The sequence below is a fragment of the Ruditapes philippinarum genome, unplaced genomic scaffold (assembly GCF_026571515.1).
Source record: "Ruditapes philippinarum isolate M1 unplaced genomic scaffold, ASM2657151v2 ctg847_1_1_1_1, whole genome shotgun sequence".
Taxonomy (NCBI): Eukaryota; Metazoa; Mollusca; class Bivalvia; order Venerida; family Veneridae; genus Ruditapes; species Ruditapes philippinarum.
The window spans coordinates 131,822-141,810 of record NW_026859396.1 but is presented as its reverse complement, the minus strand read 5'-3'; positions in this window follow the sequence as shown (position 1 = coordinate 141,810).

Sequence of the window (9,989 nt, the reverse complement as noted above, 5' to 3'; positions counted from 1 at the left end):
TTATTGTTCAAGTAGACAGTGTTACATTCGTACATGTAAATGCATATCTCTTTAATTATATTTTAAGTTGCTTTTAAAAGTTTATTTCCACGTTACTCAGTTTAAACGAAGCATTACACAAGGTACATGTACCTAGTAGGTGAAATTTGAATCATAAATAACTTTTGAATAAGTTATAATACTAAATCGAGTAATTTAAATTAAGGATCTAAAATCTAAAAGGCGTCCTCTGATTGGCACAAAAAGACAACTTGTTTAAACTTAAATAATTGTTATGGCGTTCACAGTTTTATTACTGTCACAGATAAATAAATTTCTAAACAGATTAAACTTGACAATAAAATAAGTAACAAACAAACATTAACAGCTGTCGCGCACTCAATTATACAAAATGCTTTGATACAAACTTAGTCTATATGATCCGAATGATTTATTAAACATGTAATAAGAATTCATGATTTATTTGTAATTTTCGAAATATCAAAGTATGTTTTCGTTGCAAATGAGACCAACAATGATTTAATATAACATGCTGATTGCTAGAATGAAGATATAGGTTTTTTATTTTATTTTTGAAATATAAAATTCAATTCGAAACCATCTGTTTTATAATCAAATGACGGTATTAAACATCTGATCTCTTATATAAACGACATACAAGCTTGTTTTATTACCACTATGATAACTAGCCGTACATATAAGGTTTACAATTTTGCTATAAATCAAACATTTATAAATGCACTTTAATGATTGCATTATTTTTTTTCACAGTCACAGAACAAATATTTTGAAATTCATTAAATATTATGCCATATATACATACTGACACAAGGGCTGTCTTAGATATTTAGCATGAAACATTGTCTAGTAGACCTCTTCCTCAAATTATTCATGTTATAGCCCTTTTGTCAAAATTGGCTCGCCCCGGTGATTAATCGGTTTCTATAATTGTAGGTAATGAACATTTAACTCTATGAAGTTTGATCAAAATATTGCCCTGGGATCTGAATAAGCCCAACCTCAGGACAGTCATTGATTTGCCTTATACGTCTAATTATAGTAAATACCTTAACACTCGACTTTAATTTGTATAATCCTAAGAGTTAAGTGCTTGGGCAATGGATTTCTTCTTCTCTAATATCATGAAGAGTGAAGTCTAGAAATTTGGTATGAAACATTGCCAAGTGGACCTTTACCAAGTTTGTTAAATTATAGTCCTGAAATCTAAATCTGCCCTGCCAAGAGGGATCATAAATTGTCATCATAATATTATGTTTAAAGTAAATACATAAATGTTTTGCCATTAAGACTAACTCTGATATAAGATTAGCGTGCAAAAATGTCTTTTTTGACCTCTTCCAAATTTGTTTTAATTACAGCTCTGCGTTCTAATTTGGCCTTATTCCGGGGATGGGTGTCACGGAATTTTGTTATTTGTATAAATGTTATCTTCAAAATACCTTCCTCCTTAAAACCATGGAGGCTAAGGCTTAGATATTTAGCATAAAACAATGCTTAGTTGACCCCTACACATTTAAAGGTGCAACATTAAACATATGTTGACCTAGATATTGAGCTTGTTAACAGAGCTAACGCAATAAAAATTGGTACGTTTATTACACAGTTTCAGATGCAGAAATAAACTTTGACCAAGATTTTTATTTTGACACTGTGACCTACTTTTGGTTAGCAGAGCGAATGCTTTGAGATTTCGAAGTTATGCAGAATTGGAATTCGACTTGCATTTGCTCCAGTGACCTATTTTTGTATTGATCTCTACAGCATTGGAAATTGAATTCTTGTCACAGATTCAGATGCAGATTTGAACTTTAATATCAGTTGACCTAATATTTGATCCAGCGACCTACCTTTTGTAGTTAGAGGGTCGTGTAAAAAAACATTTGCATAATACTTCTATAAAATGATTAAAACACACCAGTGCGATTTTAAATCTATGCAATGTGTGAAATCAGTATATTGTTATCAATTTAGCTAGTCACCATTCAAATAAATAAGTGCTGTTTCGTAAAATGTATTGTTGTTGTTTGATTTAAAATTTGCTTTCAGACATTCCTTTTTTTGTAAATTCAGTAAGAAGATAAGAGGAAGACCTATTGCTATTTATTACAATTTACGTGATTAATCTTCAACTGTAATGTAGTCTACACATTGAGGCGTTTACAGACAAGACGATGAAAAGAAAAAGAAATGAGATATTGTTCCAATGCAAAGAGTGTGAATTTGGAACAATACCATGTCGTTACATGTATTGACTAGACAATTCTTGTACACTTCTACCTTACAGTAATAATTCTTGACAACATTTAATTTACCAAAGTGACTCCTATTAAAATTAATACATAATTCGTACAACCCTCTGTTTTGTTCTTATTACGTTTTAAAAATGACATTATATTAACAAATAAAACATTTGCTAGCTGGGAGGGTCAATATACGTATATCTATACAAACATAATGACAGCAAATAGCCTTCATAAAAGGCAAGTGAAATAAAACATACAATTCAACCTTAAAGACTTTTATACTTGCGGATAAGTTGTCATCGGTATAAAAAGAAATTTGAGTATGCAATGTAAGTGCAAAAAACAAAATAAGTTTGATTTTCCCAGAAATGGTCTGATGACAAAACCTCTTACACTGAGTATCGGAATTTATTTTTATATCAAAAACACTTTGTAAGATAAGGTCTGCTGTGATATACGCCTATTAATTTGCCTGATTGACGTAAGGATCTTAGACGTATTAGGATGCCTTTGATAATCTAAACATTCCACTATACATTGTTCGTTTCTTATCAGAATAATTCATATCTATATACAGATACACGATAGAATCAAATTGTAAACAAGGAACACTCTTGTAGTTGTATGCTCTCTCTATATTATTTATGCAACAATTGGAACACAATATAATCTAAAAACTAAAAATGTAATTGGATTAATAACGTAAATAAAATGATATGTGAGTTCGGTGGACCTCTACATGTCATTTTCCATGCTACTGTGTCTAACACAATAGGTTTTAGCTTAACAGAAATCATAAAATAAATATAGCAAATTATAAATTTCAGTCTTTGAAGAACAAAGAAGCTCTAATGTATACATGATAAACTGATTTAAATTCAACTAAATGTTTATTTTACAATGTTTACCCACAATCTGGCACTTACCTTTGAAAGGTAACTCTATATTTTCATTAGGAATCATGCATGGTTGTTATTATGAAGTATGTTTTATAATACTCTGTAACATTGTGCCGTATTGTTTTAGCTCATCAGAGTGCAAGGTGCATTGGGTGACCTGTTGACCCCTTGATCCGTTTCCGGCGTCTGTCTGTGCGTCAGTCCACACTTTTCGGTCCTAAACAACCGGGTCAATAATATCAAAACTTTCTTTGAATAATCCATAGGTACAATGAAAGATCGCATAAAGTTCTTGGAAAAACAATGGTCTTATCATTATTTAAATAACTTCTTTTCATAATTTCGAGAAAATCATGAATTTTATTTTCCATTTATTATTGTTTAACAAAGACGTTTTTAGAACTGAATTTCATTTGCAGCGCTCTATGTCGTGGTATTGTATTAAACCATCTTTATATAACTTAATAAATAGTTAAATGAATTTAATTTTTGTTTTCCTTAAACGTTTTAAGTACAGACGTTAAGTTGAAAAAAAAATCAAATTAACAAATCAAGTATAGCTAAATAAAGACAATAGTAAAAGCCAATCAACATGATGCATGATTTTTCAAGCTCAATATTAAAGGCTTTCGTCTCTCCACTCGATGTGGAAACGGTTTGTACTTTTCTGTTTATCTTCATGCTTTAAAGTGAGGAAAAGGTATCATAAAATGGTAAATCTGTGGCACAAAATAACATATATATATATACATTTTACTATTTAGTTATGCGTATTTTTTACCTGAGCCATTCGGTTTGCTAGATTTACAAACATGTAATATACCTCTATCAGTTTGAGGATACCACAGAGAATTTAAATTGCCTTATATGGTAAATTTGTAGAAATTGTTTTATAAGCCAGTACCTTATATAAGCACGTTACTGTGTCGTTAACAATGCTTGTATTATAAATACCATGATTTCCTGGTAAAATTGATTCCATTTGTTTAAACGTGACAGCTGCCTGCAAATAATAATAATTAAGGTAAAAAATATGTATACCATTCAATTTAATATAAACAAATATGCTTATAAATTATCAGCTTTGACGTCTAAGCGCTAAGACTCAATGAAGTCTTAATGCTTTATTAAATGAAGCCACTGATCTATGGAGTTTGATAACGCTACGTTAAGATGAATAGCACTGTCTATGGCTACAACTAATAGGACTTAATTCGACTTAATTTTGCATGTAGGCATGTATGCCCTATGGTGTAAAGTACCATACATTTGAATGATTAAAGATATAATATCAGCGTGTTATATTAACAAGATACAGTATAAACATTTTCTTACAAAATATAAGAACTTACCTTAAATTCTCATTACTTTTAAATCATATACTTGATCTATAGTTGCAGATTAAAACGTGCTACATAATTGTTTCATTAAGCAACAATATACTTATCAATTAAAGGTCAATTATGGCCAAAAAATGCTATAAATTTTCTTCTTAACAGTTTCTAAACAACATTTCATTACCATATACATCTTAAATATTTTCAAACATTCATTATATTTATCGGTTGGCAAATGATATATTTAGTTGAACAAAGTTTTGTATGGAAGTTAAAATACTACTTTGTTTACAATTTGCTACCTATACTTAACATTACTGTGTCACGGGTGTAGAAGTCGACCATAGTATATTATTCCTTAACCCATGTTCATCGCAACTTTTTCCGATGTTGTATAATTAACATGCTCAAAATGCATTTTAAAACATGACTAAACTCATGTCTGGCATTCTAAAAAATATAATTATATGGAATAAGCCGGAATTTGATCAATCCCTCGCTAGACCACCCCCTCCTCGCCCTACGGAACCCTTTATTTGTCGGTGATATTGGAAGCAGACGCGAAAAAGTAAATATGTGGGTAATCTACTTTTAACTTACATTATTTGTATAATTTTATTTTTACTTTTATCATTTAACATAGGAGATAAGAATAATTGTTTAAGCGATATCAAACATGAATATGATCACAGCAACATAAGTTTTTAAAAACTAGTTTAAGAGCATGTTAGGTGCTTATCAGCTGCAGTAAGTAGCGCTGAATGAAAACAAGTGATGCTTTAGCTTCCATACAAAATACTAAATCACTATAAATGTACTTTCTGACAAGATGCAATAGAAGCAAAAGAATTTTTCAAGACAGAACAAATGAAAAGCATTTCAAAAATAAAAATAAAAAACATTTTTGGGGCATAATGGGCATTATAAATGAACTTAATACCACTCGGAAATATTAAAGAATGGAATCCTGGTGTTATATTTGGTTTCAGATACTTAATTCCATAAAGGAAGTCGTTTGTCATTTATTACTTTTTCCGTGATAAATTGTTTAAGTATGTTTAAAATTTGAGCAGTTTCCTGGTCAGACACTGCGATGAAAAATATATGATAAATCGTTGAAAGTAATTTATGTAAAGTGGAAACAATGTCATATCGTACTTTACACAACAGCACACATTATTCTAGACTATTCTTGTCCTTTTTATTCTTATTGATACGTTTTAAAAGGTTTATTTGGAACCTGCATAGTGGAATTGAAGAAGTAAACATTTAAAACCGAAAGATATGGGGAAATGTATCCAGTGATAGATTATTTTGCTTGTTATTGATAGACAGTTTTGTGAGTAAACTAATCTCACTACTGTCTGGACTAACTTAATCACTATCAAAATTGTAGGTTGAACATTGTCATTTATATCACTGCTCTTTTATTAAGTACGATGTTCTCAACATGTTTTCCAATAAATCTGCGCCCGTGTTTGACTGTTGTCAATTGTTCAAGTAGACAGTGTTGCATGCGTATATACATGCATATCTCTTTATGTATACTTTTAGGTTTTATTTTATAAATATTTTCCGCGGCAATGCATTATCAAGGTATCTATGAGAAAATGTGATTTGTATTCGTAAATCCTTTTTAAAATAAGGCATCTTTTTTTAAACATCGAGCTATTTATACAAAGACTTTAAAATATAAAAGGCTCCCTCTGAATCGTGCATAAACAAAATGTTCCTTAACTTCGATAATTGTTATGACGTTAATACCAGCATGACTATCACAAATAAATAATTGTGAAAAAAGTTAATATTTGCAATTCAAAGAACTAGCAAACAAACAACAACAACTGTCCCTCGAGTTTTGTGGTTTAATTAAAATAACAAATATATTATCGATATCATTAAATTTTATAGAAAATAAAATTGCTTATCATTTTTGAGGTTTTCATTACTGCGAGGTAAAACTTTAAAAATATCAAAATACAATTCTTGCATGGTTTATACATACGTATACTATAATATATGCAATTTCATAACCATAATTTTTTCATACTTCTGATTTCTCAAAAGACGGTATTAAACATCTAAGCCCAGACGTAAAAAGGGAACACAAGACAGTTTTACTGCCTCAATCATAACCACCGATACATATAAAGTGATTGTGGTAAAAGTAAAGTTTGTTTCATAATAATTACATTCATTGCACAATATATCTGAAGGCAAAATCAGAATTCTTTGTGGGCTATAAAATCCATCACTAGGTTTTTTTCCTCAACCACACCGCAACTGTAATAAAATTCACAGGAAAATTTTTAACTAAGGGCTAAATGTCTGCCTGTCGTGAGGAAAACCTTGTTTAAGGTTTTCAAATTAAAGCAGCACGCCTCCAGATTCATGTTAAATTTCATAAAAATTTTGATAATGTATTTGACAGTAAAATATTGTGAGGTGAACAAATAAAGTTATTTACATATTGCAATTGGCACTTACAATCCATGCAAATAACCAAAAAGAGGTCAAAATGTGCAAAAAAGCCCTTACTGCGTTAGTAACGCAGTAGAAATATGGTGATAAAATACTGCAAAATCAGTCTTAAATCGCAAATAACATGTAAACTTTAACATTGATCTTGATTGTTTTTACCTTTCTGAAATATTAGTACATTTTTCTCAATTTTCATTTTCTTGAACTATTTTGGCTCATCTGGAGGCATGCAGCTTTAAAGCCTGGATCCTGTATGAAAGCATTCGAAAAATATGAGTGCGAAGACCTATTTCTGAGTGGGAATGGAATAATAATACTAAGTATGTTCCAAAATGATCTATAATTGAACATTTAATTGTGGCGTTGTAGAAAAACAAGGAATTTTTAAAAATTTGTATGTAAATAAGTTAAAGATACAAATTATAACTGATCGTATATCTGTTAGCGTTAAAGGTTTGACAATGTACAGATTGCCATACTAATCTTGGCTTTAAAAACAAACAAAATATAATTGTTACCTTATGGTGTCGTAAAAAAAACAAGTCACCTCTAAAAGGACCATGCCACGCGGAAATATCTCGGTCCTATCGCCTGTTTGAGGTCTTTGGTCCGTAAATTTTGCAAGGATGACCATCGAAATTTTCAATTATTATGTGTAAGAAAGACCTTCCAAACTTGTACAAATTCGAATTTCCAAAAGAATCAGACAGTCCAGAAAGCGGAAATCTCAAGGACAAATTGATTGGATTAGGGCTTTGGTTTTAAAATTTGTAAGGAAGACCCTCCAAACTTGTACAAAATCGATTCTGGTAAGGTATGAGACAAGTGGTGTTTAAACGGTTGTTTTGATAAATTTTGAGGTTTTTTTTTCTTCTTTTTTTCTGTAAACTTATACACTATATTTCCTATCTAAGGAATTTTGTAAGAAACTAGTTCATTTGTTATCTGTTTTCAATAAATGACCTTGTTTGAGATAAATTGTTTGTATATTTTTGTAACTTTCTTATTAAATAAATCATAAAAGGCATACACATGCACCAACAGTTCAACACTCCCTAATATATTTGTATGTCAGATAATTAGGAGTATTTGTTGCTTTCACAAAATTCATTTATTATTTATCCGTATAAGAAATGTGTACCTATATTAATATAATTGTAAATGGATATTGTAAAATTATACATGTGATAAATCATCTTATACAGCTGGACCCAATACATCATTGACATTTTGGAAAATCTATCTAAAGTATACGGTTAAACAAAGAATATCAGAAATAGTCAGCACTGCACTTTGTTTAAAAGAATTAAACAACCTTCGTCAGTCATTCAAAAGCAACATGTATTATTTAGATAACCGTTTTTTTTTTTTATCTAAATCCTTTAGTAGAACAGCATTCATGCAAAAAGAGAGAAAATGATTTGCTGCTTTTTTATTTATGTTTTAATAATGCATACAGTATAAATAGTATCGCAATACAAACTTTGTAATTCATGTTTAAAAAGATTAAAACACATTAGTACTGCAATTGATATTTAAAATAGCAAAATTCAAGTCCCTGAAAAAAAAACAACCCCAAAACACTTATTAGGACAAGCACCCTGTAATATCCCCGTACTGCCTCTTTCCAATCAGCTAACAGATTTTTCAACAATAACTGACAGTGAAATTATATATAAAAAAATTCTTTTTCAATTCTTCGAATATTATCATTTCAGCTAATAAATGCACCAACTTTTTAAAATTTTATTTGAATTATTACTATGAATCGAGGACAAATCATTACTGACCCATTTTCCTGTTCTTCAAAATTTCACAAACACTTTTCAATCAGTTAACAAAATATAAACTGTACCACATAAAAATTGTCATACAATGTTAAAATATAATTAGTTCTGTATTTTGGAGAAATTTTGACAAACTCAACTTCAGATAAATGGTAATAAACAATTTTAACCTAATTATAATGCCGTTTTTCAATCAAGATATCTATTTGCAGTGGTAAAGCTGTCACAATTGGGGTATGGATGTACATTTCAATTTGCATAACAGAAAAAGCATGTTCTTGTGAAATTTTTAGGATCTTAGGGTCTATATGACCCCATTCTAGTGACTGCTTACTGAAAAGTTATCACAGAGAATATTTTTCCTTGGTTAAGTGACTGTTACTTTATACTGATGTATTACCTTTCAATTAAGAACTGTATGGTAAAATATGTACATATTAAAATTACAGCTTTTGAAGTGCAGTATACATTATGACTTCATGATATTGAAACAGTTGTCCAACTTAATATCTTTTTCTGCAGACTGACAAAAACCTGAGTCTGTATATCAATTATTTTTAGAAAATTATTGCGATTTGTAACTGTGTAAATAAAAGGATTAGTAGAAAACACACATTTTACATATTTTGAACTAAAATGCTAGCATTTTCTTTTTTTATCGCCTAAATTGACAAATGCTGCTGATAGATTTAGTCAAGGGGAATTCAAGATGTGCTTACAGTTTGGTTACATGACAAATAAGGTCAAAAATAAAAAAATTCTAGGGGTGATTGAAAAGTGGTTGTGATTGAAAACTGGCAGTGTGTGGATACTAGTATACCGAATGAATAAAGGAGTCGAAATAAGGGCAGAGATGATTTAGCTGTTAATATTTTATCTTAAAAACACATTAGGTCCGTGATGACACATAATGTGTTGGTCTGCTTTAGCACAATTCATCTTGTTTTAATCTTAAAAACCTTTATGTATCTAAAAAGTAAACAATATCTTGAATTAATGTACATGTATAAGTGTTATATAACAATTTGGTGAAATGCGTTTTGTTTTGGTGACTGTATGGATTGTTGCTTATAATGTCAAATACGCAGGAAGTTCGTTTGTGTTTATGTTTTATGGATAAACGAGCAATAAGCTGGCTGTGTCAATCTTAATGTATGGTTTATTTTTCGTAATTTGCATTTACTTTCATAACTGACAATCCTAATATGAGGATGACTGCTT